Raw genomic sequence first — 18,578 nt, 5'->3', positions numbered from 1 at the left:
GCCTCTGGTTCCAGCAACTCGTCATGGATCACTGCTTACAGACATTTCTACTGCTCTCGACTCTACTTTTTATGTCTTGGTTCAACATCCATCCCACACTACACTCCTGCAGCAGCCTTACGAGGAGCCTTAAAAAGTGCTGCAGCACAATGGATCTACAGTGATATTGGACATTGGTGGTCAACCAGAATTAAATACATGAGACAGATTGAAGCCTCCACACGTGGACATTGCTGAACATTGCATGCCCACCTCCCAAGCGCCAGGGACGCTCTCCTAAAATACCCAAAATTGTGACATTGCAGCTGTGCAATAATTCGGGGGGGGGGGGCAGGGGGGGAGTGTGATATGGCAGACCGAGTGGCCACACAGCTGGATAGGCAGAATCGCTGCACTGAGCAGCCGGCACAGAATGGTGTGGGCTCCCATTCTTTGCCCAGGAGAAGCCCACATTTGCAGACCCACATGGGTTGATGGAGCATGTTGCTGCCCTGCTGGCATGTTGACAGAGAGACAGTGACTCTGCAACATGCTAACTTCACTCCCCTTTGTGAGGCGCGCTGTCATCTCTACCCTTTATGAAGTGTGCTGACATCACTCCCCCTTATGTTGTTTAAAATAATTAAAAAAACAGTTGGTAGTTGCCTCTTCTCTGGTAAGCTATGTTTCTTGAGCTCTGCAGTTAGTACCATGAAAATAATAATTAACATGTTTTTGTTAACTAATATTTAAGATGGATTTTAAGCAAGAAATTCCAAAACCTAAATATTTCAACTGTTATGGACCATGACCTTTTGGACTGTGGACTGACATCATAAAAGATGGAATTCTACTGAGAACTCTGTGTGACTTGTGGTGCAGCTCGGTTGAGTTGTGCAGACAGAAAGAATGGAAGATTCAGAATGGCAGTTGGAGCAGGAAAACTGCAGCAGTTGGAGTGGCAGAGACCAACCAGGAGAGCTATGGGAAAGGCACATGCCTCATAAGATGATGAAGGGTTAAAAAAAAAACACAATTTGAGAACCAAGGGAAGTCATCTAAGGAGGCCTTGAAAAAGGATACATAAGCTTACAGCAACTTAACATCGGACATTTCTCTCTCCAACGTTCAAAACATCATCCTTTTGTTGTTCAGTTGGGGGAAATGAATATGGACATTGTGTTTTGAGATTGAATTCTGTGGACTTTATTTTCTGATTGACTTACTTGACTGACTGACCTGGTTTTTTTTGGTGGGATTTTTCTCTCTTTTTTAATATTAGGTAATGGTCTGGGTTTATTTTTACAGAAACACTGTTTATGAAGATATAACATCTGTATATTTGTTAAAGGATACTAAGAGTGGGGCTAGGGTTAAGAAGTTATATTGTTAATAGTCATTAATAAATTTAGAGTTAAAATGTAACCCTTTTGAATTGTGTCTTCTGTTTAAGGCGTATCACAACATTGAAGTTTACTTTTATCAACATTTTATGCCAATGAAGAATTAAATTTATTCCCCATATCTGCAGGAGCATTAACTTTGCAAGGAAATAAATGTATGTTCTCTTTAAAAAAGCAGAGGCAAATAATTCCTGACAATTAATTCACATGCCTGGTTACTGTTTTGGATTAATGTGAGGGCCCCAGTGATTCCTTTTCAACTTTATTTTATGAAATAATACCTGTCATCTGCAGTCTGATCCCAGAAAAGGGGGCAGGTTTTCCAGGTCATTCTGCCATCTGTCAGATAAAGCTCATCTGTCCTTTTATATTACCACCTGATCCGTACCGTACTAACAGGCCTCAGAGGGAGGACTGTTTTATAAGTCCATTGGGATCTCCTGGTAGAATCTGTGCTAGGACATCACCTGTGATTCTGAGATTTAATTATCACTGAGTAGATGAAGATCTCCAAAACAGCCTGGAACATGGTTTTACCCTCTGCTGTGACACAATTTTTCTAATTTTCTTATTGAGCTGTTCATGGAGGAGGTAGAAATCTAACATATAATACACGGTAGAAAAAGGTACAGATTTGTGTTTTTTTTCCCCTTCAAAGCTGCTTACACTCAATGTATCGTTAATCAAACCAGAAATTTAGTTGCTAATCGCCAGTCTGAGGAGAGGATTTAGGCAAAGAACAGCAGATTTCCTTGCTGATTACAGTCTGAAAACCACTTTCTTGGGCTAAATCAGCATAGTTAACCTTTCTCAAATCTGCTAAGTGTATGTAAACCTGACCGACATGATTAGTCTGTGATTCGGTGAACTGATTTAGTCAATGCTCCATTTATAATCTCTAGTCCACCTGTAAGCCATTGAAAAGCAGCATCTGTTGTACAGATAAACATTTGGCCCTCATCTTTACTGAGCAATGCAAAGTCCCACTCAATCTGCATCAGATATATCACAAATCCTTAAAATGATAACATACAGTACATTATTTTCTGGAACTATGTTAACAGCAATTTATTATTATTGCATTGTGTGGCATTTGAAAAGGGGCCAGGACAGGACTGCAAAAAGTACAAAATGGTATTATTCATCCATTAACTGATTATTAGTCACATTTCACTGATCACAAAACGTGTAATTGGTGTATACATAATAGAACATGCAATCAACTTGGCAATGAGGGCATTTTTCTCCTGTAACTTTGACATTAGGTGGAGGAAATTTACTCACTGTTGAGTGTCAGTTATTCTTTCACAGCTGTGGACTTAAAAGAAAGTGCGTTGGTTATTTTATTTTGATGAAATAGTTCAAGGATCACACTTTTAAATATTGTTGCATGGAAGTTTAAAGTTAAATTTGGGAGTAACCTTGCCGCAAATTAAGCAATGCAATTTAAAATGCAATCAAACAATTATAGATCCCAGCAATAATGTTATTTGATCATACACCCATATTTCCTGCATGCTCCTTCTCCCCCAATACCCATCCTCCAAGAAAATTCAGCTTAAGTATGGAATAAAACAAGAAATGACACTTACTGCATCTCATTACCTCTTTCTAAAATTAATGTTACCCAATTCATGCTGAGATTTATGTTTGATGAAATCTTTGGTTACAGGGGTAATGAGTAATCTTGTGTCTTTTGGAAAAAAGGAGCCTCTTTCCTTTGCATTTAGTTCCTGTTCTCACTCCGTAATTTCTGAGATAACTGATGTTGAATTTGTGAAACTGGTATTTACTGAGAATGTCATGCAGCATAATTCAGATATTTCAAGACAGACTCCAATAACTCTTTGACTAATAGCATAACCTATGAGTTCATGGTCACTTATTTTACAGTTGAATAAACTAGTGGATATGGTAGGAGCAATGGGACTGTGGTGGATGACAAAGGGTTGTGCATGTCCACCCTGATAAATATATCTGATATCTGTCTTCAGACCTAAACAAAGGAAACAAACTCTTAACATGAAATTAAAACACTGATATTGTACAGGAGCTTTAATAAAATACCAAAAAAAGAAAAATTATTACAAGAATTTCCAGAGTGTATATGGTGATATTCAGTGTTAGTGCATTAACATTGGATTTAAATATATCTGCCTGTATTCATGAACATGTAACTTTAAAACATGTTGCATCATGAATGGATATGCTGTAAAGTGAATGGAGATTTGCTGGATTCAGCCACATTAATTGTAATTTTGGGCTTGCAAGTGTCTACAGTATTGTGTTGCATATTTACTGTGGTCAGAGGCTAAAGGAGCAATATAGAGAGATTTAGTTCTGCTGATTTAAAACCACAGGTGCAGACAAGCCAAGCATAACAAACCGGTTTCAAAAGTTAGAACATTGTTGGCACACTTGCCAAAGTCAGACCATTGCACACAGTGAGAATTTTGTTCTCAGAAAAAAAAGAGTGACTGACCGTTCAGCCTTTCAACTGAATATAATTGGCATTTATCTCTTTAGAATGAGAGAGATTACAAACATTGTGTGATGGATACCACAGGGGTATGAGTTACTTTCCTGCAAGTCTTTCTAAGACTTGTCAAAGTTCATGTCAAAATGTGGAGTTCATGGATTGCTATAAATCACAAGTGGCACAGATGTAAATATATTCAGGCTGTTCTCACAGGTGAAAAAAGCTCAGTTGAGTGCAGTTCTGATCTAACATTTAATTTATCCACCAGCTGTTTCTATTTAAAGGAGCATTGCTTTTCTGAAGAAGTTGCAAGAGCCTCCTTTCCTCGAGCTGAGGGGAGGAGAGGAGTGCTATTATATTATTTTACTTTCCAGATGTTGCAAGCAATCATCCAAATAATGAATGAGTTAATCCAAAATGTTGTCACATCGAATAAACTGAATTGTTTATAAAAATGACAGAAAAAATGAAGTGACTCAAGCAAATGGAACTTTTTTCTCAATATTAAATCTTATTGTTATACAAGTATAACGGTTAATGCCAGAAATTCCCTTGATTATAATACTTGCATTCATGGATAGAGAGATGATGTTTTGAAATAGGTAGTAATGACTGCAATCTAATATGGCAGGAAAGTAGTAGGAGGAGGTCAACTGAGCTGGAGCGGGTGACATTGTTTGTCACTCATTCTGAATGAGTGATTTCAATTTCATGATACTTCTAAGACTTTAACAGATATTTTCCGTCAGAAATGTCTTCTCTTTTCTGAATCTCTATCTAATCCTTCCGAATTGTTATTTTGTAATGTTGAAAGTACATTACAATCTTCTTAAAAATCCCAACTATAAAAATATTATGACACGTGAGCCTAAGTGCATATTACAGTTTGACAATATCAAATTGTGACAAGATTCTGTCCCCTGTTATTGTCAAACTGTGGAAATGTTAAATGACATCCAGCTCCATGCCATGTCAAATAATTCAAGATGAGAGTCAGGATATACAAGCTAAATGAATGCAATTTGGGTGCAAGACCATCCCACAAAAAGATTTAATATTGAGAGTTAGCGAGTTGAACAGCACAAAAAAGGCCAAGGTCACAGTGGCCATTAAACACCCTTTGACACTAATCCTACACTGATCCCTTTGTAATTCTCTCTACATTCATGTCTGCTCCACTCAGCTTCCATCATTCATATCCACATTTGGGTAATTTACAATCGACAATTATTCTATCTACCTGCATGCCTTTGGAGTGGGGGTGGAAAATAGAACTCCCAGAGGAAACACATATGGTCATGAGGAAAAATGCAAACTCCATACATTTTAGTGAAAATATGCTCAAATGAAGGGCCTCCAACCTAAAATGATGACTCTGTTAGAAGGCCAAGAGTAGGAATAAAAGTGAGCCTTTTCTGGCTGGTTGCCAGTGATTAGTGGTGTTCTGCAAGGATTGGTGTTGACTCAGCTATGTTTTACATGACATATAAATGACTTAGATGATGAAAGTGATGGTTTTGTGGCCAATTTAGTTGATGATACATAGGTAAGTGGAGTGGTGGGTAGTGTTGAGGAAGAGGGAAGTCTCCAGAGGGACTTGGAAGGGTTGGGGAAATTGGCAAAGTGTCAAAACATAGGGAAATGTATGGTCATGCACTTTGGTGGAAGAAATAAAGGCCTAAACTATTTTCTAATTGGGAAAATAATTTAGAAACTGGAGGTTCAAGGAGACTTGGGAGTCCTCGTGCAGGATTCCAGAAAGGTTAACTTGCAGACTGAGTCGGTATATGACGTCAAATTCATTTATTTCAAGAAGATAAATGCAAAGTTGCAAAGGATAATCGTTGCGTTAATAAGCTTACTTTATTTCTCAGTAGTTAGAAAGATGTTGAAGTATTTTTATTAGAGGTGTGTTTTCTTTTCCCCCAAGATTAGAGATTTTTCATATCTCACTTATTGGTCGAAATGTTCAAAGAATCCAATTTCTGTGGCAGGCTGTGTGAGGTAGTTTCCAAAGTTAATGTTACTCCATAAAATATACATACCTGGATTAACCTTGTATTAACCTCTGTATCAGATAATTCTGAATCCCTGTATCTATAATAGTAAAATGGTAGATTTGTAAAGCCCTTCAGCTATTAATATACATCTTTTACCTGTTTGGTGATCCTTACATGGTGATTAAATCAGAGATCAATTAACTTCTATTATAACATGAAAGTAAATACTATGTACTGTATTTGATGGCATATAAGGCCCAGGGGCATATAAGATGCCCCCTGGTTTCAACAAGGAATATTATTTTATTTTTGTGTATTTAAGGCTAAGTTGGCAAATGGGTTCCTCTGCAAGGCCCCTTGTAGATAATGTGTGCATGTGTGTGCCTTCACTCACCTCAAGGGAAACCCTCCAGCCTTGCATGGCCGAGATGCCAAACCAAATTTGTCAGTACACCACTCACTGGAGCTCTTCACTGTTTTGGATTGAGACAGATAGGCACTCATATTTGCCTGTGGCTCACACACCGGCCTCCTTGCACACAAGCAATAGCAGCATCACCCCTTCCTGCCTGCCACACACACAGAGGCTCAGGCTGCTTACCCTCCACCATTCAAATGTCAATTGATTGACAGATCTGTCATGTCCCATGGGCATGCAAGGTTGGGAGGGAGAGAAGGTGGTCGCTAGGGCAATGGGCAGGGCCCACTGTTGCGGGGAGCAGATGATCGATCACTTGCTTGATCAGGCTCCATGCTGAGCCTTTGTTTGATAAACATGGCCCCCTGAGCAAATTGCATGAGGCGTGGGGGTGAGTGGCAGTGAGCGAGTGGTGAGGAGATGTCAGGGACCAGTGACAGCCATGGGGAGACGTCAGAGACTGGTGACAGCTGATGCAGATCAGATCAGCAAATAGTCCATAAGTACACTGGCACCAAAATGTATGAGGACATTGGGAATCGATTGGGAAACTTAATAGTGGCCAGAAAGCAAAAGTTTTGTCAACTCCATTGGCCTGGCATCATAATTGCAAGTCCTGTCTGTGATTGGCCAGGTCAAGGGGGTGGTCAGCAGCTGAGTAGGTGAACTGGAAAATAGTAGTCAGGATGGCTGAGGCAGCATTGGCAATTAATGAGTAATAATGGGTATAGTATGAAATGCATAATTGAAGAAAGAGGGAGAAATCAAAGCATGATAATGAAGGTGAACAGATGATTGAGGTTCGGGTCATTATGGAGCGGAATGGAAAATTATGATGTAGGATTGGGTAAACTCTCAGTCCACAAGCCTTTCTTTAAAATATACTTGCTTGGTAGATCTGTTAATTTCAACCTGACTTCCTCGCTGAGAAACAAGGCCTAAAGCTAAGAAATGTAGTCAGCATTCAGACGTTGAAAATAAGAGTCTGATTATCACAGGTGTTTTGCAGAGTGGGTTACTTCCCCAATCTCAGTGCAGCTAAACCTGAAATGGATGTGTGCCATGTTCTGCTTTGTTGTGAAATGAATGATTCAGCATTCCATCTGATCATATCTGACCTGTTTGGGTGGAGGAATGGAGTTGGCATGCTCACTCCTCCTCCCATGAGAGATCGTAAATAAATACATTACAGCAGGGCTACAAGTGGGCAATTAGACCCAATAAGATTTTTTTATGTTCTCTGTGAAATTGTGGAAACTTGATTTCGGGTAGGTGCCTCCAGGCAACTGTATATACCATGCAAGACTTCTCTGAAAGCTTAATAAAATATTTTCAATTATGAATATGCTAACAAATAAAACACATTAAACACACATAGTCAGATTTAGTGAGTCACAAAATGTTATTCTTCTATCTTGTACGCAAGAACATTCATACACTTTAGTGCTGACTTGTAATCTTTGGGAACCTATTGATAGCTAAATGTTTTATTGCTCTGCATTTATAGCTTTGAATTGCTGTAAGTGATTTTAACTTGGTTGTGAAGGAACGTTTATTTCAAAAGTAAGGAAGGAAACAGCAGAAGCATATTATAAAATACTTTCCAACCTTTCCCCTTTTTCCATCTTTAGAATGACATTTAAACCATGTTCTTTGGAATTACAAGACTTGTTCAAGAGATGAAAACTACTACACTATAAAATTTGACTTTGAGGTAAAGAGGTGGCTATTAGGAGACTGAATAATTGATTGATTATTAAAAATTTAAAGAAGGGTAAGATGTTTTGGAAGTGATTTACAAAAACAAAGAAATACACACTCAAATGCAGTCTTAATATGAGGCCAAGTGGTTGGAATGATTGGGGAAGATGTGAGGGTGGGGTTTAAGGGCAGATTTAATGGAGTGTGGAGCTGTTTGATGGTTGTTAGACATGTAAAGTTTTCAGTGATAGCAAGGGGGAAAATCTTGAAGCAGATTGGGCATGTCAAAGAAATGTTAAGCCTGTTATTTTTACAGAGGAAACTAATGTAGATTGAAGAGCAAAGGAGTGAAAACATGATAATTGGTGTGGGTTGTGATCCAATGGTATTTCTTGAAAATGGGATGCTGGATACAGGAGCATTGATGTTTACACAGAAAAAAGAATAAATGCAAGTTTCAAGAGTAAAGGAACAAAAAGGGAGGGATGGGCAGTATTATAGAGTTGTAAAAAGTTAAATAGAATGACAAGAGAAAGTTAGGTCATATAGTCAGTCTGACAACAATTGAAATGTTGGAGTTGCAAAGTGTCTGATTCAGTCCAATGTCTATGATTTTCTCAAATCTTTTAAGTGCTTATGGGGTAATTGTGGAATCATAGAAAATGTATTACTCAGAAAGAGGCCATTTGGCCCATCTTATCTGTGCCATTCTTTCTATTATTTATAGACTGGTACCTTCTATGGTCAGGAAAAACAAATACAAAGCATATCCCTTCCGTCTGAAGCTATTCATTTAATCAATTTATTAGAATCTATGAAATAATCAATAAATAGGATAATCCTATCAAATTATATAACATTTTGTGGCAGTTTTGCTTGAATCTATGTGAAGACCTTATTAGTTTTGATTTCAGACTTGTAGTAACGCATTGATCAGTGCACATTGAACTTAGAATTCATTGAATTTTACTTTACTAAAATAAAACATATATTTTTTTTTAATTTAACACATGTGGCTGGTCTCCAAGGAAACATGACACTTATGTTACTGGGTGTGAGAACCTAGTACCCACTGTCACTAATGAACATTGGATGGTGCTACAAGATGAAGGATTGTGCTTCCAAAGTAATCTAGAAAACATGTAAAAATGGCCTGCTCAATCTACAAATCAAGACCTATGTGATGGACCAAAACAAATACACAAAACAGTTCAGTACACACAAGTGCTGTAGAAATTCAGCAGGTCACACAGTGGTAAAAGGTGGTTGACAATTCAGCCCTGAGCCCGTCTTCAGGAGTGCTGAAAATCAGGCACAAAGGTTGTGTGGGGGGTGGGGGGTGCTGAGGGGGAAGGAGGACATGAAGGGCAAGAAACACAGGCTGACAAATAGGAGGTAATAGGTGGATACAAGTGAGAAGCTAGAAGCAAAAGAGGCTAAGTTATGGTGGACAAGCTAAGAAAAATAGTTATCTAATAGAAGAAGGAAGGGAAGGGGTGGGGAGCTGGATGAAGATGGATAGGGGGAATGAGGGAAATGGGAACATTTGGTGAAGGGGGGGCTAACAGAAATTGGAGAAAAAAATTCAACATTTTCTTGGGCACCAGGATCATACCCAAGCTAAGTTCAATCCATCTTTGGACAGTATATGATAAAAATATTGAAACTGTGTTGTAGTTTAGCTTTAAATTCGGAAGATGCAGATATGATTTGAATTAACATAACAAATTTACACATGAACAAAAGTTATGCCAAAAAAACTTAACTATGAAGTCATTGAAGGAGCTAGGCCCCTTATGACCATAGCAATTTACTTCATTGTGCAAATTCTTCTCTCGTAGCTGGTAAAAAGATGTTTTGGTAGCAACCAATCTTTACTTCAATTGATTGTCTACATAGAGATTTATCTTAGTTTTCAAGGTGTAGACCCAGCTTTCAATTCCTGATCCTAAAATCTTCCTTTGAGTTTCTGACTTTTTATCTTCTGCAATTTAAACAAATGCACACCATTTGTTTTTGTGTTTTAGTTAAATTTTATGTGAACTAACATGCAAAAATAAATTGTAGTAGATGCAGTTGGTTAAATCCTTCTGACTGTAGGGCATAATTCATTTCTGTTTTGTAATTTTAATGTTAATCTTGTTCCAAAATGCAATACCTGGATGATTGTAATAATTAACCAGAACAATTCATTTTGCAAATAATTAGTAATGAGTCTTTCTTGGCTTAATTTGCTCTATTCTAGATTATTTTCTCCCCTATAACAAGCTTAGATTTATTGACTGCTTACATTTGGATTGAAATATCCTTTATCTGTTATCTAACCATCTAAGTAGTTCCAACATCTGAACCTTTGACCTTGTGAGCCTTAGAGTTATGTTCTACAGTAATGGAGTATTTAAGATGCAGATTTGCTCATTTGTAATTCAGTGTTTGTTTTTTTCTCTTGTAAACCATATGATGTGCTTTGTTTCTGATGTTGCACCAGATTTTTGAAGTTTAATCACTGGTATATCATCCTGCCCTCAATGTGCTGCTGCCTGTCTGGTGTTTTTCCCAGTTCTAAGGTAAATTTCAAGAAGAAATGATGGTATTATGACTGTGAAAGAAATTACCCAGATTTGTCTTCAAAATGCCTCTGAGAGAAAGAGGAAGAAGTTCAATCCCACATGGCATGTGGCTCAAAGATCAGAGAATTGCTAACTTAGGCCAACAGCGGAAACAATGGGAGGAAGGATTTGGCTCAATATCTTCATTCAACTTGGATGTTATCAACTAGTAAAATATCAACATTGTAAAACTACTGTATTCACTAGTTTACTCAAATTACTCTTGGGTATGAAGATTATCACACCTACTTAGATTTGCCACTAGCTCTAATTTTAGACAATGCTATGAGCATGTGTTGCATCTGCATCTAGTTTGGATGACAGGAAAAAAAATCTCTTCAATAGGAAAAGTACAGTGATAATGTGTAGGACTTCCCTTCTCCTGTTGAGTCAAGTTAATAGTCCATGACAGCTGTTGCAGAGATGTGTCAAGCCTTTATTATCCTACTCAGATATTTAACTTTCTTGACTTACTTCCGAACATGCCAATGACCAGTTTCAAACATCACTCACATAATAAATGACTTATTACTTTTGCCTTGACCAACTTAAACATTATAACAACTTCTTCTGCTCTACTGAGTCAGTATATTTGCAAATATACTCTATATCTACCCCTATTTTATGGTGCACTAAAATATGATTGCATTTAATGTTAACCCCCAAATCAAGTTCACTGCAAAAAACCATCACACAACTGACCATGGTGACATTTAACATTAGGATTTATACTCAGGTACAAGCTGAAACTGCATGATTCCTGATCAATTAACACAACTCTATCACTACACAACGTCAGAGTGCAGAGAAACACAAAAAAATGTAGATGTTTGAATCTTGAGTAAACAATAAGTTGCTGGAAGAACTCATTGGTCAGGCAGCATCCATGGCAGAAATGGTCAGTTAATGTTTTGGTTGGGTCTTGATGAAGTGTCGGACATGTAATGTTCACTCAGCACTCCTGCCCGGAGATGCTACCAGACCTGCTGAGTTCCTCCAGCAGCTCATTGTTTGGATCAGTGAAATATTTTGTTCCCTGGCAGCCAGACACTACGACCACACACTTCCATTGTCAAGGTGGAGTAAGAGGCTGTGGGAAAGACATGAGATATATTCACTCACAGGGACATGGAAATCATTGTTCACAGGAAATCTACCAGGATGGAGAAACTGTGCACCAGGGGTCAGTAAACTCCCCAAGTCTACCATAGGAAGAGACTGAAATAAAATGGCTGACATTGTCTGCTTCAAGAATGATACTTGACATTATACATTTTTTTGCTAAAGCTAAGGCTATCATAATAATTTTTTTTTTGTGCTTCATCCAAATCGAGCCCAAGTTCTTTACTTCTTACTTAGAAGAAAGATCTCTGGATTTTTTTGGTATGTTGCTTTTTGTGATTTTATTTAATACCTGATTAAGATCTTCCCAACATTTTTCCACTTTCTCACATGCCCAAATTGCATGTACTGTTGTTCCCGTTTCCTTCTTACAGCAAAAACATCTATCTGATACTGTTGGGTCCCATTTATTTAACTTTTGGGGCATGGTGTGTAGCCTGTGTAACCAATTATATTGTATCATGCGTAACCTCATGTTTATTGTATTTCTTATAGTTCCGGAGCATAGCTTTTCCCGTGTTTCATTCTTTATCTTTATATTTAGATTTTTTTCCCACTTTTGTTTGGGTTTACAGCTTATTTCATCATTCTCTTTCTCTTGCAGCTTGATGTACATGTTTGTTATAAATATTTTAATTATCATTGTGTCTGTAATCACATATTCAAAGCTGCTTCCTTCTGGTAACCTCAGCCTGCTTCCCAATTTGTCCTTTAAGTAGGTTTTCAGTTGGTGATATGCAAACATTGTACCATGAGTTATACCATATTTGTACTTCATTTGTTCAAAAGATAATAATTTATTTCCCAAAAATCAATTTTCTATTCTTTTGATCCCTTTTCTCTCCCATTCTCTAAAGGAAAGGTTATCTATTGTGAAAGGGATTAGTTGATTTTGCGTCAATACTAATTTTGGTAGTTGATTATTTGTTTTTTTTCCTTTCTATGTGAATCTTCTTTGAAATGTTGAGCAGATGGTGCAGTACTGGTGAATTCCTATGTTGCACCAGCCTTTCATCCCACTTATATAGTATATGTTCAGGTACCTTCTCCCCTATTTTATCTAGCTCTAATCTGGTCCAATCTGGTTTTTCCCTTGTTTGATAAAAATCTGATAGATATCTTAATTGTGCTGCTCTATAATAATTCTTAAAGTTTGTTAGCTGTAAGCCCCTTTTTTTGTACCATTCTGTTAATTTATCTAGCGCTATCCTCAGTTTCTCCCCTTTCCATAAGAATTTCCTTATTATTTTCTTTAGCTCCTTGAAGAATTTCTCTGTTAGGTGAATTCCCATCCTTGGGAAGCCTGAGAATACAGCAATGGTACATAGAAATGAATAAATGTATTCCATTCGAAAAAAATTACATATAATTTAAGAAATAACATCACAGTATTCGAACAAATTTGGGAACCGTACATGGAACACAACAGATAAGTCCTACTGCGGACCTCCACCAGCTAAAATGACAGAATGAGAAGAAGATGAAATGAACTGACCCAGTGTGTAAAAGTAGATGACACAATTTTCTTGTTTATTTTCATTGCGTGATGACATTGTTTAATGGGTTTAATGTATCATATATGTTGAATGTTTAGTGAGTGGGAAGGGGGGGGTGGGAAGGATGGAGGGATGGGAGAGGGGGAAAGGGGAGAAAATGACACTGTGTATATTCAAGAGGGAAATGTTTATGTGTATTTTGGTCATTATGATTCATAGTGTGAAAAATTTTAAAAAAATTTAAAAAGAATGATACTTCATGCACAATCCAACAGTATGAGAAGAATACATCATAATGATTTAATACCATGTGTAGAGGCCTTTATAGACTAAAGTATTATTTTTTTATTCATTGCTTCAGGTTTTATGTGTCATTGGCTGGGCTATACTTTATTTTTTGAACCTAATTCTCCTTGAGAATGTGGTGGTATTCATCATGAGAAAATTCATTCCGTAATCCACAGCAAACTGTATGGCAAGGGAGTGAGAATATTTTCTATCAATGAAAAGGTCTGAGTACTCCCTGAAAGCTCTTATAGGAAAATAAGTGTATTAATTCATGCTGAGTCAACAATAATGGTAAATCTCAGTGTCTGAGGTAGCACCCATTCCTCATTGGATTAAGATTAGAAATCATTGTGAATACAATGCTTGGTTTGCCTCTCTGAAACAGTGGGAAAATCACATTGAGGCAGGGTGGAGATATGGTGCAGCTACTTGGAAAGATCTTGTGGCAAGAATATTGAGAATCCATGTGACTTTTCATCAATGGAATGAGCTGTCAGAGGTCTTCCAGCATATCTCAATGATGACAACCATGGAAAACCTGAACCTGGCCAAGACTCGAGAATGAAATGAAGAATTTCTGACAGTAGGCATTTTGCTACTGGCCACATTCTTGCCTCTGTTACTTGCTGCACAAGAGGAGGCACTCACTGTTACAATGAGCACACTCTGTAGACTTCAAAATGTGACTGAGATTTTGTTAACCAGCTACATAGTCAGGTCTCCTAATGTCAGTGGAGTATCTTTTTATATAACAAGTAAAACAACAAATGTACACAATGTCTTCCTTGTTCTATTGAGATTGTTCAATTACAGTTACAGTTTATAGTATTGAGCTTCAATTTATATTAGTATGGACAGAGATAATTATGTGAATAATTTTACCCCTCTGGTATGTGCCTGATGCCAAAATAGGTGAATCATGCTCTGAAATTTTGTGGATGATAAACTCACGGAATATGTTCATTGGTTTTTTAATCTATTCTAGATCATGTCAAATTTTGCATGACACTCTGTAATTCAGACCTAGGGTAAAAGTGGAACACCATGTTGGCTTGAATTAAAAAAAACTGTATCTGAAAGAGATAATTCATTTGGGTATTTTCTATATTTTTCCCATAACTTTGATTTCCCACTTTAAGAGACTGCTCTTCCTTGCACTGATTATACAATCTTAAATTGAACTGGATTTCTCTGACCTTTGAGCAAACATTAAACTAAGAATGCTATAACTTTCCCCTCACTGGGTTGCTCTCGGAAGACCATGGGTTTTATATCTCTCTATTTTCTATCTCAACCACATACATTTTGAAAATAATTCATATATTCTGGTAAGACTCACCACACTTAATATACAAACAGATGAAGAAAAAAAATCTGTTCTCATTGTCTTATGTGAAAGGTAATTTCATCTGAATAATTTGGTTATTTGCTAATGAAGTCACCACTAGAAAGTATGCAAATCTAAGGATTTAGCCAGAATGCTAACCTGGCTAAATTAGGGCAAAGGATCTCGTCTATCTTGTATGTCTCTGTGACTCCTCTTGATTCCTTGCTTGGGGATGAGTCTTATCGGACCACAGAAATCCTTTTGTGCCATCAATATGACATGAATGCTCACATTGAAAGAATGGCTCCACCAAAGGGGCAGATAATAGAGAATAAATCATATGCCTGAGATGGCTACATTAATTTTCTGTTAAAATGCTGTCAATGGGATAATGTTGTTCTGGTGAATTCTCTTACAAGATCATTTGCTTTATTTTGAAATGGAAACAATGGTTAAACTCAAAATATACTTGCTGCAGTGCAAATGGTCTTGACAGCCAACAAGGTAGCTTAGTAATCACTTTGGATTGAGTGCTCTAACCACTCTAGGAAGTGAATCTATCCAAACTTTACTGTTGTATACTCAATCCTTCTAATACAGCAGAATACAAATAATCAGTAGTTATAAGTCTTGTATTCTGCACAAATAATTCATAGAATGAAATATAAATATAAATGTATGTGGTTATGGAGTATTCAAGCAAATTCGATTAGTTTAAAAATTGTGTCTAGTTCAAAAGCTTCAGAGAAAAATATCAGGTTAAAATGTGAATAATTTCTGAGCATTTTTGGGACACGATAGAAGCCAGTAATTCACTGCAGAGTATGTAGAGTGACTTCTATTTTGGGCTAAATATTCCAGTTATGGCCTTCTCTTTATGTCAAACATTATGTCAAATGTTTTTGCCGCACAAAGACAGTAACCTACAGTTAATACTGAACAAATTCTAAGATGCTACTATGCTCTTTGGCCTGACCATCAACCTGAACAAGACTGAAGTACTTCATCAATCCATGCTAAATACCAATATCATATAACCAAAAATCACTAATGATGACACTCAGCTGACAAATGTAAACAGCTTCAAATACTTGGGGAGCATCATCTCAAGATAAAGAAATTGACTCCAGGATCAGCAAGGCCAGCCAGGCTCTGGGGAGGCTGTACACCAGAGAGTTCAATCAACACAAGGTCCGCATCTCCACAAAGCTGAAAGTCTACAGAGATAAAGTCATCCCTTTTCTCTCATACGGATGTGAGACCTGGACTCTGTACTGATGTCACATCAAACAACTGGAGAAATTTCACATCCTCGTCCTCTGCTCCATCCTTGGTATCTGTTGGAAAGACCGTGTCTCCAACCTGAAGGCTGCGCAAAGTCCACCAGTATTGATTCCCTGATCGTCAGACCTCAGATGAAGTGGGTGGAACACGTCAGCAGATTGGACAGTCACCATAGGCCTTGCCAGCTGCTTTATGATGAACTGAAGTCCAGAAGGAGACCTCAAGCACTATGAAGCACTGTGAAGGAAAACCGATGCTATTGTGATATCCAGCCAAGAAAATTAGAAGCTGTGGCTGCTGACAAACCTGCTGGCGAGCCCTGTGCTATGAAGTCTACATTAGTTTTGAAGACAGGCACTGCCAAAAACTGATGAAAAACTGTGAATGGTGTCACAAAGCAACAGCCATAGTTATTGCCCCCATTATGCTAGACACTCACTTCCAGACTGGGACTTTAGAGTCACCTATGTGTCCATAGATAAAATGCACAACAACATGTTTTCTTCAAACTGAAGGACTCTCAATATAAAGTATAATATCTTTCTTCTTTGGCTTGGCTTCGCGGACGAAGATTTATGGAGGGGGTAAAAAGTCCACGTCAGCTGCAGGCTCGTTTGTGGCTGACCAGTCCGATGCGGGACAGGCAGACACGATTGCAGCGGTTGCAAGGGAAAATTGGTTGGTTGGGGTTGGGTGTTGGGTTTTTCCTCCTTTGCCTTTTGTCAGTGAGGTGGGCTCTGCGGTCTTCTTCAAAGGAGGCTGCTGCCCGCCAAACTGTGAGGCGCCAAGATGCACGGTTTGAGGCGTTATCAGCCCACTGGCGGTGGTCAATGTGGCAGGCACCAAGAGATTTCTTTAGGCAGTCCTTGTACCTTTTCTTTGGTGCACCTCTGTCACGGTGGCCAGTGGAGAGCTCGCCATATAATACGATCTTGGGAAGGCGATGGTCCTCCATTCTGGAGACGTGACCCATCCAGCGCAGCTGGATCTTCAGCAGCGTGGACTCGATGCTGTCGACCTCTGCCATCTCGAGTACCTCGACGTTAGGGGTGTGAGCGCTCCAATGGATGTTGAGGATGGAGCGGAGACAACGCTGGTGGAAGCGTTCTAGGAGCCGTAGGTGGTGCCGGTAGAGGACCCATGATTCGGAGCCGAACAGGAGTGTGGGTATGACAACGGCTCTGTATACGCTTATCTTTGTGAGGTTTTTCAGTTGGTTGTTTTTCCAGACTCTTTTGTGTAGTCTTCCAAAGGCGCTATTTGCCTTGGCGAGTCTGTTGTCTATCTCATTGTCGATCCTTGCATCTGATGAAATGGTGCAGCCGAGATAGGTAAACTGGTTGACCGTTTTGAGTTTTGTGTGCCCGATGGAGATGTGGGGGGGCTGGTAGTCATGGTGGGGAGCTGGCTGATGGAGGACCTCAGTTTTCTTCAGGCTGACTTCCAGGCCAAACATTTTGGCAGTTTCCGCAAAGCAGGACGTCAAGCGCTGAAGAGCTGGCTCTGAATGGGCAACTAAAGCGGCATCGTCTGCAAAGAGTAGTTCACGGACAAGTTTCTCTTGTGTCTTGGTGTGAGCTTGCAGGCGCCTCAGATTGAAGAGACTGCCATCCGTGCGGTACCGGATGTAAACAGCGTCTTCATTGTTGGGGTCTTTCATGGCTTGGTTCAGCATCATGCTGAAGAAGATTGAAAAGAGGGTTGGTGCGAGAACACAGCCTTGCTTCACGCCATTGTTAATGGAGAAGGGTTCAGAGAGCTCATTGCTGTATCTGACCCGACCTTGTTGGTTTTCGTGCAGTTGGATAATCATGTTGAGGAACTTTGGGGGACATCCGATGCGCTCTAGTATTTGCCAAAGCCCTTTCCTGCTCACGGTGTCGAAGGCTTTGGTGAGGTCAACAAAGGTGATGTAGAGTCCTTTGTTTTGTTCTCTGCACTTTTCTTGGAGCTGTCTGAGGGCAAAGACCATGTCAGTGGTTCCTCTGTTTGCGCGAAAGCCGCACTGTGATTCTGGGAGAATATTCTCAGCGACACTAGGTATTATTCTATTTAGTAGAATCCTAGCGAAGATTTTGCCTGCAATGGAGAGCAACGTGATTCCCCTGTAGTTTGAGCAGTCTGATTTCTCGCCTTTGTTTTTGTACAGGGTGATGATGGTGGCATCACGAAGATCCTGAGGCAGTTTACCTTGGTCCCAACAAAGCTTGAAAAACTCATGCAGTTTGGCATGCAGAGTTTTGCCGCCAGCCTTCCAGACTTCTGGGGGGATTCCATCCATACCTGCTGCTTTGCCACTTTTCAGTTGTTCGATTGCCTTATATGTCTCATCCAGGGTGGGAACCTCATCCAGCTCTAGCCTTAGGGGCTGTTGAGGGAGCTGGAGCAGGGCGGAATCTTGGACTGAGCGGTTGGTACTGAAAAGAGATTGGAAGTGTTCTGACCATCGGTTGAGGATGGAGATCTTGTCGC

General features: G+C 39.0%; 1 protein-coding gene and 1 long non-coding RNA gene across 23 annotated transcripts in view; both read left to right on the top strand.

The window, feature by feature from the left end:
- arhgap15 (Rho GTPase activating protein 15) overlaps positions 1-18,578 on the top strand; it is an 826,317-nt gene that overhangs the window by 380,840 nt on the left and 426,899 nt on the right. The gene's annotated exons all lie outside the window — the stretch shown is intronic.
- Positions 372-10,717, top strand: LOC138761983 (uncharacterized). The gene is made up of 3 exons (XR_011356683.1): positions 372-655; positions 7,911-7,993; positions 10,469-10,717. It is a non-coding gene; the product is annotated as an uncharacterized lncRNA (long non-coding RNA).

Source organism: Narcine bancroftii, chromosome 4 (genome assembly GCF_036971445.1).
Source record: "Narcine bancroftii isolate sNarBan1 chromosome 4, sNarBan1.hap1, whole genome shotgun sequence".
Lineage (NCBI taxonomy): Eukaryota > Metazoa > Chordata > Chondrichthyes > Torpediniformes > Narcinidae > Narcine > Narcine bancroftii.
Note: the sequence above shows the minus strand (reverse complement) of the source record. Positions and strands in the feature narration are given on the sequence as shown.